Source organism: Nicotiana sylvestris, chromosome 8 (assembly GCF_000393655.2).
Source record: "Nicotiana sylvestris chromosome 8, ASM39365v2, whole genome shotgun sequence".
Classification (NCBI taxonomy): domain Eukaryota; kingdom Viridiplantae; phylum Streptophyta; class Magnoliopsida; order Solanales; family Solanaceae; genus Nicotiana; species Nicotiana sylvestris.
The window spans coordinates 22,480,911-22,493,771 of NC_091064.1; positions in this window are offsets into that span (position 1 = coordinate 22,480,911).

Sequence of the window (12,861 nt, forward strand, 5' to 3'; positions counted from 1 at the left end):
GAATACATTTCAGTCTTTTCATTTCAAGTGTTGAAGTTGGGAGCCCGCCCATAGAACAGAGGAATACATTTCAGTCTTTTCATTTCAAGTGTTGAAGTTGGGAGCCCGCCCATAGAACAGAGGAATACATTTCAGTATTACATTTCAAGTGTTGAAGTTGGGAGCCCGCCCATAGAACAGAGGAATACATTTCAGTCTTTTCATTTCAAGTGTTGAAGTTGGGAGCCCGCCCATAGAACAGAGGAATACATTTCAGTCTTTTCATTTCAAGTGTTGAAGTTGGGAGCCCGCCCATAGAACAGAGGAATACATTTCAGTCTTTTCATTTCAAGTGTTGAAGTTGGGAGCCCGCCCATAGAACAGAGGAATACATTTCAGTCTTTTCATTTCAAGTGTTGAAGTTGGGAGCCCGCCCATAGAACAGAGGAATACATTTCAGTCTTTTCATTTCAAGTGTTGAAGTTGGGAGCCCACCCATAGAACAGAGGAATACATTTCAGTCTTTTCATTTCAAGTGTTGAAGTTGGGAGCCCGCCCATAGAACAGAGGAATACATTTCAGTCTTTTCATTTCAAGTGTTGAAGTTGGGAGCCCGCCCATAGAACAGAGGAATACATTTCAGTCTTTTCATTTCGAGTGTTGAAGTTGGGAGCCCGCCCATATAATAGAGGAATACGTTTCAGTCTTTACATTTCAAGAAGTTGGGAGCCCGCCCATAGAACAGAGGAATACATTTCAGTCTTTTTATTTCAAGTGTTGAAGTTGGGAGCCCGCCCATAGAACAGAGGAATACATTTCAGTCTTTTCATTTCAAGTGTTGAAGTTGGGAGCCCGCCCATAGAACAGAGGAATACATTTCAGTCTTTTCATTTCAAGTGTTGAAGTTGGGAGCCCGCCCATAGAACAGAGGAATACATTTCAGTATTACATTTCAAGTGTTGAAGTTGGGAGCCCGCCCATAGAACAGAGGAATACATTTCAGTCTTTTCATTTCAAGTGTTGAAGTTGGGAGCCCGCCCATAGAACAGAGGAATACATTTCAGTCTTTTCATTTCAAGTGTTGAAGTTGGGAGCCCGCCCATAGAACAGAGGAATACATTTCAGTATTTTCATTTCAAGTGTTGAAGTTGGGAGCCCGCCCATAGAACAGAGGAATACATTTCAGTCTTTTCATTTCGAGTGTTGAAGTTGGGAGCCCGCCCATATAACAGAGGAATACATTTCAGTATTACTTTTCAAGTATTGAAGTTGGGAGCCCGCCCATACAACAGAGGAATACATTTCAAGATCAAGTCAGAAGACAGTAAAACAGAGGGTTACAACAGGAATCCCCAGCAGGAAACAATAAAAATCCCCAGCACCGGGAAGCAGAAGGTTGCAACAAGAGGTGCCAGCACAAATTCAAGCGCCTGAGTCAAAAGGAAGAAAGGACGCATCTTAAAAGAAGCGGCTGGAGAACATTAAATCATGCCCAGCATAACAAATCTAATGAAGAAAGCCATGTCCCCATCGGACCGAACAAAATGATGAAAACTGGTATTCAGAAAAGCAAAGGGCCAGTGTCATCCCCAAATTCACGGAAGAAAAGCACCGGAGGAAACACAAGCCGACAAGAAAGGAAGGCAACAAGAACAAGTTGCAGTCTAGCCTAGCTTCTTGTTTTCTTTTAAGCACGGTGTAACAAAGAGATCGGTAAGCAGTGGTAATAGCATGCAACAACAGTAACATTGCAGTCCCACGGTAGTCCCAGCTACCAAAACTTCCCGAACTACATTGACCTGATTCCTGTTTAGCCCAGGATATGTAGGAAACCTTTGAAGCAAAGGTTCGGTTAAATCTTTTTCAAAAAATGCTTCACACGGAGTACTCGGATGGGCAAAAATCACTCGCTTTATCTTTGCACGAAAATCCTTCGTGTCTTCGGGCAAAGAGGGGCAGCTGTAAGCATGTGATTTTTGCCCTATATGAGAATTACTCCCAAAAAATTCAAAAATAAAATGATTTTCCTTGGTGTGCAATTTTGTGGTATTTTTGTGTAATTATTTGTATGTTTGTCTATGCATATTTATTTGTTAAATTATTAAAAATACAAAAATATGTCGCATTTTTGCATGTAGGATTTAATTCTACAATTGTTAGTAATTAAGTTTGTTTTACAAAAATTAAAAATTACAAAAATAGGCATCTTTTGCATTTTTAGCATTTAATGTCCAAATATACAATTTTATGCCTAATTATTACTTAATTGTGCGTTAATTATTATTGGGAGTTAATTTGCGCTTTTATAACTTAGTTTAGTTCTTAATAATAATTTAAGTATTTTTATAATTTAGTTTTAGAAAAATAAAAGAAGAAAAGAGATCAAAAATACAAAGAAAAATCGGAATTGGGCCTCTTCTTCAAATTCAAGCCACAGGCCCAAAAATTGCCCAACCTTCCCCATGACCCGGTCCATTTTAAACCGGGTCGACCCGGTCCGCCCCATAACTAAACCTTCCGCCCAACCCCCTCCCATTTTTCATTTTTTCTTGTTGAAACCCAAAAACAAAAACCCTAAAAGAAAAAACCTAAGAGATCCGCCCCCCCTCTTTCTTTCTTCTTCTTCTCCAACTCCCCGAGCTCCCCAACCATGGCAGCTACCCTTTCCCCCTCTGCCTCACCTTTGCACACATGTACAGCCCCTCGTCGGACCACCCAAGTCGACCCCCCGTCCGCCATTAAAACCAAATGACCACCTTCAAGCTTCGACATCCATGGCTGCCCCCCCCCCCTTTGTTTCTTCGTCGTCTTCTCCACCACGTCCAGTCTTGGACGACTTCAAACAGCCCCAAGCAGCCATGAACGAGCAGCCATGACGAGCAGCAATGACTCCCAGCAGCTACACCATCATCGTCGCGTCCAAACGGCCATCGTCGCAGCTGTTTCTGCGTCGTCCATGTCGCTGATGCTGCGTCCTTTTCTCTTCGCCACAGCTGCTGCTTTTTTTCCTCCATTGTTGCTGCGTTTCCACTGCTCCATCGACGACGAACAGCTCGTCGACCTTCACCAAACATGCTTCCCGCTGTTGTTGTTTCTGCCTTCATCTTCTCCATCGAAATTCTCCAGCTGCTACTGTTTCCTTTTTTCGCTACATCCAAACAGACCCCAGTTGCTGCGTCTTCTTCACGTCCAAGTGTTGCTGCTGCTCACCATAGCAACTTCCACAACTACACGCACACACACGGAGGAAAAGCAAAGCAGTCCGGTTAAAGTCCGGCAAAGTTCTGTCAAAGTTTTATTGGCTTCGTTTAAAATTCGTTCGAGTTCGTCGTTGGTCATTTACGGTTAGTTGTTCTAAGTTTATTTTCGTCCGTAATTTGTTTGATATTTTCAGATTTGAAATTAGTATAAGTTTGCTTTATTTTTCTTATTTATTTTAGATAAAAATTGCTAGTTTAATTATATTGTTGTTAGATTTAAGTTGAAGATTCAATTTAATTATGTTCCAGTTTGTTTTATTAATTTTAAGAGGATTTAGTTTTAATATAGAAAGGTGTTAGTTTAAATCGTTTAAATCCATCGTTTGTTGTTAATATAGATTTAGTTCGTGTTCATCTTGTTTGAAGTTCGTTTTTAATTCAGTAATTTAATGTGAAGTTATGTTTTGGTTTTTAATTTTTTTTGGAATCACGTATCTTTGGTATAATTTTGTTGGATTTAATTTTAAAAGATCAATTGATTATTTGAAGTTTAGTGATTTGAATAAGTTTATTTGTTTTGTTTAAGCTTAATACAAGTTTAATTCAAATTTGAATAAAACTTGCTTGTTATTGTTGTTGAATCTTTTCATTTATGTCCATACTTTGTTGATTGTTCTTGAATCCGAAATTAGTATAAGTTTGATTTTTCTTGTTTATTGTTTATCATTTATGATTATTTCTTGAGTTTGTCTCATAATCTTGTTTAAGTTTAATATAGGAATTGTTGGTTGTAATGTTGTTAGATTTGATTTTAAGTTCAAATGATTATTGAATTTAGAAATCTGAATATACTTGTTTGTTGTTGTTGTTGTTGAATCTGAAAGTAGGTTTGTTTGTTGCTAAAAATATTGTTCAATCAAAATTTTAGTTGTTCATCATTTAGTTTGAATTTGTTGTTCGAATTTGTGTAGAAATTGGTCATATTGGCTATATTTTGGTTAAGTTTGATTAATTGATTGGTTATAGCTGATGAGGGTAGTTTGGTAAATTGCAGTACGTGCAGGGGTAAAATTGTAATTGCAATAAGGTCGGAGGGTTAGTTTAGGAATTGTACATTTTGTAATTCTTTATGTTAAGCATGGGGGACAAAATGTAATGGGGTGTGGGTGATATAGTTGTTTAATATAAATGGGGGACAAGACAAAATGTAGTGGAGGGGAATATGGTAATTGTTTATGGTAGGCATGGGGGACAAGATGTAATGGGTTGGTTTGATATATTAGTTTAATGTAGTGGGGGATGAGTGGGAAGATAATGAGTTTGGTAGGAGAAAGTGTGGTTTTATTAATGGATTAAAGAGTTTGGGATGAGAAATAAATAAGAGGTCTTAAATCAGAATAAGGAGGAAGAGAATAAGAAAAAGAACGGACAGAGAGAATAAGGGAGAGAAAAAAAAAGAGCTGAATATTTAAGAGAGAAAGAAAAATTCCAAAAAATATTTAAACTTTCAAAAATAAAAATAAAAAATAAAAAAAAATCTTCTGCTTTCTTTCATTGTTTGAAATCAGCATTAATTGTTGTTGTTTCATCGAAACTTGAAGTTTTTGTTTTGGGATTACTACTCCACCGGTTTGCAAACTCGGTTCCTGGGTTGTTACTGTTGCTGGACTGTTGTTGCTGTGCTGTATTGTTATTACTGCTGCTGATTCTCATCTTCATCTTCTTTTGTTTCCAATACCAGGTACACGACTGTAATACTAGCTATTGCAAGCTAATAATGTGGAAGCATGAATACATATGAAGAATGAAATTTTGAAGTTTTAATTTTGTTTTTCTTTGTTCCTTTTGTTGATTGTATTTAAGCTATTTCATGTATTACTGAATAATAATTGGAATAAGAAAAAATATCATAAGTTAGTCTTTAATGAATCGGTTTGGCAAAACGGGTTAATTCACTAGTTATGAAGGTTTCAAGATTATCAACAGTAGGTTAATCACGAATAAGTAACTAAATTTAGCTAAGGCATGAATTTAAATTAAATTTCGTAAATTAGGCATTAAGGCATGATTTGAGTTCAAGCAAGATTAGAAGAACGTTTAAGCCTAATAAACTTTCTAATAAGCTTTAGTAATTATGGTTAAATCTAGTTTCAAATGGTTGTGAATAATTAATCTCAATAATTTTTTTATAACAATGCTGAGTTGTATTTGATTCTTTTGGATATTAGTTGTCGAATTTTTATTTTATTTATAATTTCGAAAATTTGAGTAAAATTCCTTTTTCATCGATATTTGTATTAATCTAGCAATTAACATGTCATGTTTTCTTAAAATAATAAAAAAAAAGCTAGTAATTAATTAGGATTTTCTTTCTTTATTTTAAAGACTAATTTTTATAGAAAAATGTAGTCGCTTTAAGATTTGTCCATTTAAAATAAATGAGATGAGCCTCGCTTAATAAAATGTATAGATTGCGGGGCCCTCAATAAATGTACATTTAATTGCTTAGAATTCGGGAGGAGCCGTTTTAGCAAATTTCACGGCCCTACCCAAAATAATGATACGCTAGTCGCTTTAGGCGCGTACTTAATAATGTTATCTTCTTAAACTCGGGTGCGTATTTCATGCGACCCAAATCCAAATCCCAAAACATTGAATAAAAATGTGTTCCGGATTGCGGATGCATTTCATGTGACACAATCCAAAGACATGTTTTTAAACGATGTTCACATTCTTGTAAAAATAATAATAACAATTATGAAAGCGGTAAAAAGATAAAATTTGCACATAAGTTCATATTTGTATAAAATCAGATAATCAAGCCGAATATAACAGTTGAGCGACCGTGCTAGAACCACGGAACTCGGGAATGCCTAACACCTTCTCCCGGGTTAACAGAATTCCTTATCCGGATTTCTGGTACGCAGACTGTAATATGGAGTCATTCTTTTCCTCGATTCGGGATTAAAATTGATGACTTGGGACACCCTAAATATCCCAAGTGGCGACTCTGAAATAAACAAACAAATCCCGTTTCGATTGTCCTTTAATTGGAAAAAACTCCTTCACCCCTCGGGGGGGCGGAAAAAGGAGGTGTGACATGTGTAAGGTCACGGATCAGTTCTGAAAGGAAGGTCACAACTCTTAGGCAGCGGGCAGTTTCGGACAATTAGAGAAATGAGCTTTAGATAATTAGAGAAAGGGTCTTCGGATGATTAAGAAAATGGTATTGCTAATTTGGGGTGATTTTACGGGGGTATATGTTTCAAAAAAGGGCAATGTGATTAAGTTGATGGTACTTCGGTAGTATTGCAGCACTTCTTGTCAGATCGGCTGCTGATATTCGAGTTTGCTTGACAGCACAGAAGAATTTTAAAGTATCTCTCGTGGAATGATTGAGTACTAGAGGTGTGCTATATATGCGAGCGGCAGAATTGGGATCAGATATGGTATTTCGTGTGCTTTATGGACTTAGAGACTGAAAGTTCTCATATACAGGTTAGCTCGTGGTTGTGGACGGCAAGGATGTGGGTAAGTTAATCAAATGATAGTATGTGCTATGATTCAGTCATTGTGAACTTTCGGAGGATTTTTTTTATCTGTTGTGTGTGACTAGAGTTGATGTGTGATTCATTGATAGACCTATATGGATGTGTGTTTTGCATCGAGACGACTTTATTGACTTTGAGTTGCCATTGGTGAGGGATGTGTTGATTCGGTTATTATCGAGCTATTAGTAATCAGGGGGATCTATGAGTTACCTTTCCGTGTTGCGAGCCGTTAGGATTTGTTGATTATAGGCGCATGTGGCACGGTGTTATTAGGGCCTCTCAGCGAAATTCGAGCGGGAAGAGCATGGGGTATTGTTCGGTGGATGGCATATCGGTTATGTCTTTTTGGGTTGTGTGGTGTTATGTAATTGCCTCGCGGTGGTTATGATGATTGCTTTGGTTTTAGATATCATATTGCGCACGGTTGTCGATTTTGAGCATAGTAACTTAAGGTGTCTCATGTGGACCAGGGTTTAGATGAGGTCGCGCATTGGAGCGAAGTTATGTAGAGGTATGACCTTGCAGGTTAGATTCGTGTGTTCTGTTTCTATGATGTGTGAAGGGTTCTCAACCTTGTGTTGTGGTGGTACTAGTGAGCTTGTGGTACAACTCTTTCATTTGAGTCATTTTCATAATTGAGTAAGTTCGGATTGTGGCTTATGGGTGCATGGATTGCACAAGTTGTGGCTTTAGTCTGTATTGATATGTCAATGTCACCAGAGTAGTTGGGTTAGATTAGATGGGATCATCGGGATCTTTAATGACTGCAAACGGACTTGATTTCAGCATGTTGGAAGGATAATATCGAGGTTCAGCTCAGAAATTTGCTATGGTCTCTGCCAAAGGAGAAGTGGCTTCGTGAATGGTTGATCTAAGAAAACGGTTATGGCTTACTGCGTGTTTTATTTATCATTAGTAGTATATGAAAGTGTTGGAATAAGACTTTAGCTGATAAGAGGTTTCCTACTGGTATTCAATTGTTGTGTGCAGTTGTTGTGATTAGAAGTTATCGCTACAAGTGTTTGAGTTATGTGGTATATCATGTAATTGCACCTGAGGTTGCAAGTATGGGTTATTACAGCTGATACGGACTTATTCAGAGTATAGATGTGAGATTCTTATCTTGTGGATGATTTCAGAAGTGTAAATGTGGTTCCAAGGTTAATAGGCTAGGTTGGACTATGAAATTTCAGTTACATTGTGTCATCGGACCTATATGAGATAGGGTGACATGGGATCACTCCCGGGTATATGCATGGTAAGGTTAGTCAGCGATTGGTTGGCTTTTGGAACAACTCTGGGCACGTTCGAGGACGAACGTATGTTTAAGTGGGGAATGATATAACGACCCGACCGATCGTTTTGAGCTTTTGCACTTTGCTCGTTAGTTCTCGAGTGTGACCTACCCCGTGCGATGTATTATGACTTATGCAAATCGTTGGTTTTGGTTCTCAGGGTAATCAAAATGAATTTGGAAGAAACAATGCTCAGTTGAAGCTTGAAATTTGAAAGGTTTGACCAAGATTTGACTTGTTTGTATATGATCTCGGATCGGAATTTTTATGATTTGGTTAGCTCCGTTGTGTGATTTGGGACTTAGGAGCGTGATCGGAATGCAATTTGGAAGCTCGTGGAAGGTTTAGGCTTGAATTGGCGAAACTAAGGTTTTGGCGTTTTCCGGTTGGTAGGCGAGATTTTGATGTAGGGGCCAGAATGGAATTCTGAGAGTTGCAGTAGTTCCGTTGTGTCATTTGGGATGTGTGTGCAAAATTTCAGGTCATTCAGACGTGGTTTGGTTGGGTTTTTGATCAAAAGTGGAATTTGGAAGATTTTAGAAACTTAGGCTTGAATCCGTGCAGATTTTGAGTTCCAGAAGTTGTAGACATTTTGGTCTTCGCGTTCGCAAAGAGTTTGCTGAGGGAGGTGGAAGTTTAGCCTTCGCGTTCGCAAGGCAGGTGATGCGTTCGCGAAGGGGTGCGAGGTTGTGCATCGCGTTCGCGGGCATGTAGTCGCGTTCACATAGAAGGAATTGAAAGGTCAAGCTTCAGTGGAAATTAACCCATCGCGTTCGTAAAGGTTCATCTGGGAAAACCATCGCGTTCGCGTAGGTTGTATCGCGTTCGCGTAAGAGGATTATGTTCAACGTTATTTTTGTGCTTCGCAAATGCGAGGCTTTGACCGCGTTCGCGAAGAAGGAAATTAAGGCCTGGGCAGAATGTTTTAACTCGTCTTGTCCGCGATTTTGGGACTCATTTCCTCCATAGTTGGTCGTTTTTGGAGATTTTTGAAGGAGATTGAAGAGGGGTTCGAGGGGAATCACTTTGAGGTAAGATTTTTGAACTCTATACTTGATCCTATGCTGATTCCTACTTGTTTAATCATGAAATATGTGGAAATTAAAGCCTAAAATTGGGGAATTAGGGCTTGTAATTAGAGACCTAGAAATTGGGATTTGAGGGGCCATTTAAGGTCCGATTTTGATGTTCTTGGTATTTATAGACTCGTGTGAGGATAAGAATTCCATTGATGTTAATTTTATCGGATTCTGAGACGTGAGCCCGGGGGGAAGGTTTGAGCAATTTCGGGATTTTGATGTAAAATTGGATATTTTCGAGTGGGCTTCGTTCCCTTTGCATATTTTAATGATTATGTAATGATTGCGGCTAGATTTGGAGCATCCGGAGGCCGATTCGTGGGGGAAAGGCATCGCGGGCTAGAGTTTGGACCGGATCGAGGTATGTAATAATTGTAAATACTATCTTGAGGGTTTGAAACCCCGAATTTACACATTGTTGTGTTACTTTGAGGTGACGCACACGCTAGATGACGAGCGTGGAGTGGTGAACCATTGGGGATTGTGACTTGGTCCGTCCCGTACGACTATTAAGTCGTGTATTTGATTTGAAATCTTATGATATTCCATGTTCTAGAGATTTATATTATATTTTGGGTTGTATGCCATGTTTTGGGCCTTGTGCCGATCTGCTGAGACCCTTAGGGGAATTTTTACTATTTTTTCTCACTTTATTTGTTTTGAAAGCATATCCTCAGTCATGTTTTACAGTCTCTCTGCCCTTCCAAGGTAGGGGTAAGGTTGCGTACATCCTACCCTCCCCAGACCCCACTTGTGGGACCACACTAGGTTGTTGTTGTTGTTGTTGTTGTATCCTCAGTCATGTTTTACCTGTTTATTGTTTAAACCTGGTTTTATCACTTTATTTCTTAAAAATATGAAAACTGTTTGGGCTGAGTTCCATGTTTTACTGATGGTCCGAGTGATCGTGAGGTTGATGACTGAGATAGACCGAGAGTCTGATTGTGAGGTTGATGACTGAGATAGACCGAGAGTCTGATTGTGAGGTTAATGACTGAGAGAGGCCGAGGGCCTGGTTGTGAGGATTATATATATATATATGGATTGGGCTGCACGCCGCAGCGATATAGCGCTTGGGTTGTAAGAGCCCCTCCGGAGTCTGCACACCCCCAATGAGTGCAGTCGACTATATATATGGATCGGGCTGTACGCCGCAACGATATATGGATCGGGCTGCACGCCGTAGCGGTTACTATATGGTACCTATTGAGTATGAGTGCTAAGTGTGAGCGTTTATTGGTAAGAATTGAGTCACGAGTGACAGAGAGGCTCGCTCGAGGGGCTACATAGATATACATGTACATGAGTGATGCTTTGCGTGAGGGGCTGGTTTATGAACTTACTGTTTTCACTCCTCTTTAAGCGAGTTTCTATTGAACATGTTGATTTGATTACTGCTTTCACTCATCTTTAAACCGAGCCTCTATTGAAAATGTCGAACAAACGTTTTAAATAATCTTTCATTTAAACTAAAGTTTCTAAGTTATGAAAAGGGTTGTGAAATTTCTGTTTTGCTCGAGGGGCGGTATGCGAACTATGTTTTGCCCTAGGGGCCGATTATGGTTTTCATCTCTTTTATTATAAATGGTATTGAATCCCTACTGAAACTGTTGGGAGGCATTTTCAAATGATTTTTACCGAAAGCTGGGTTTAAAATGAGACGATTGACTCGTATTCCGATTTGAAAGTCTGTTGAGCTTATTGAGTTTATCATAAATGTAGATTCATCGTTTCCTACTGCTCAGTCTTTATTTACTCTTATTACTTACTGGGTTGGAGTACTCACATTACTCTCTGCACCTCGTGTGCAGATTCAGGTATTTCGGAACCCGGTAACGGGTGTTGATTGCTCAGACGCGGAGTCACCAGAGTTAGCAAGGTGGTTGCACGACGTTCGCAGCACTGCTTCCTTCCTCTCATTTTATTACTGTATTTAGTACACTTTTAGACTCTTGTTGTATTAAGACCTTGGTATATGCTCATGACTAGTGATACCCCGATGTCGGGCTTGTGTAATTATTCCGCATTTTTCTTTTAAATGTTCATTATGAGATTATTGGTTTATAAATGGTATAAAAACAACTTTTAATGGAAAATGGTTGATTTCGGAATTGTGTCGGATGGCCTTGTCTTCACGAGAGGCGCCATCACGATCAGGTTCGGTTTGGGGTCGTGACATGACACCAAGCAAAGCAAGCAATGTGAGATGGAATAGAAGAAGACGTAAAGTAAAGCACACACTAATTAGTAATTTCAAAACTGCATTGCCCGGCAACATTGCCGAAATTTGATACGCTCAAATTACACTTAAATAAATAGTGTAAGGCGATCGGTGTCAAATATAATAATTGAACAAGGTTGGGGTCGAATCCCATAGGAAATAGGTGTGAAAAGGTTACTTGAATCGTGTGAAACTTGACTTAAGTAGTAATTCTACTCCATTAGCTTAAAAAGAGAATGTTGTAATTGTGAATTAGCAAGATAATTATTTTGTTATGAGAGTGTAATTAATTTGATTAAGAAAATCAAGGTTATGTCCCCATTAATGGAATATAATGCTATCAGTGTTAATAAGATATATTTCTAATTGAAGGTCATTTGATATGCAAATGGTTCCTAAATGACTATCCAATATTTCCCAATAGTTAGGTAGTATTTCCTCTTTGTAATTTTTCCAAAATATAAAAGAGTTGCAATTAAGGACAACTAATTTATGCCAAATAAAACTCACTTGTTCCTAAGCGATTCTATTAAACAAGGTTTAAAACCTTGAGTTTTTGTTATTCAGCTCTATCAAACCCTAACCCACTTTTCCAAGTAAAGATAGAGTGAAATGGCATTAGTCCATGTTTGCAACCATCAACATTATTTGAAGCATGAGAAATGAATTATACCAACCAATCATTATATATATATATATATAGTAAACACACATTAACATTACACCCATTTAGGGTCCACAACCTTAGTATTTAAAGCTAGCTACTCATACTAGAATCCAAGAATAAAGCAATAAATAAAGCCATAAAACTTACAAAGATGACAAGATTCTCTCTTCAAAAGCTTCCAAAATAATGGTGTATTCAATGCCTCTTTTTCAGACAAGATGCCACATAAAAACCCTAGTTATTCTATTTATAATGGGCTAAAAGTCGGGGTCAAGATGTGTCAAAAATACCCCTGCAGATCACATCTGCGACCGCAGAACACGTTTGCGTCCCGCAGATTCACCATTTCCATCGCGGAATTGAATCTCCAATTTCTCAGTTCTCCATCGCAGAACCATTCTACGGTCCGCATATTGATTGTGCGATCCAATGTGACGCCGCGTAATTACTCTCGCAGAAATTTCCTTTGCAACTCTGCGATCATTATGCGGTCCGCATAAGTGTTATGCGACCGCAGAATTGACCGCAAAGTCAATTTTCAAAAGCTGAGTTTATCTGTTTCACTATACAGTTGGTTTGCGACCCGCACATCACTTCTGCGGTCGCAAACCTGCCACATTTCTGCCCTTCTATGGATTTTTATCGTCTTTTCCTTGTTCTTGGTTCTTGAAGTCTAGTTTGCTGCAAAATACCAAAAATACATAAGAATTGACTTAATATGCTTTAAAAGACGAGCTACAACCTATGTAATTAGTATCAAAAGTGTTGCAATTCTACGGCACATCAGTGGTATCTCCTGGCTCTTGTTGATGGCATTCCTCTTCTTGTTACGACCCTTCTTGCTAGCAGTATCCTGGATGACGTTGGCT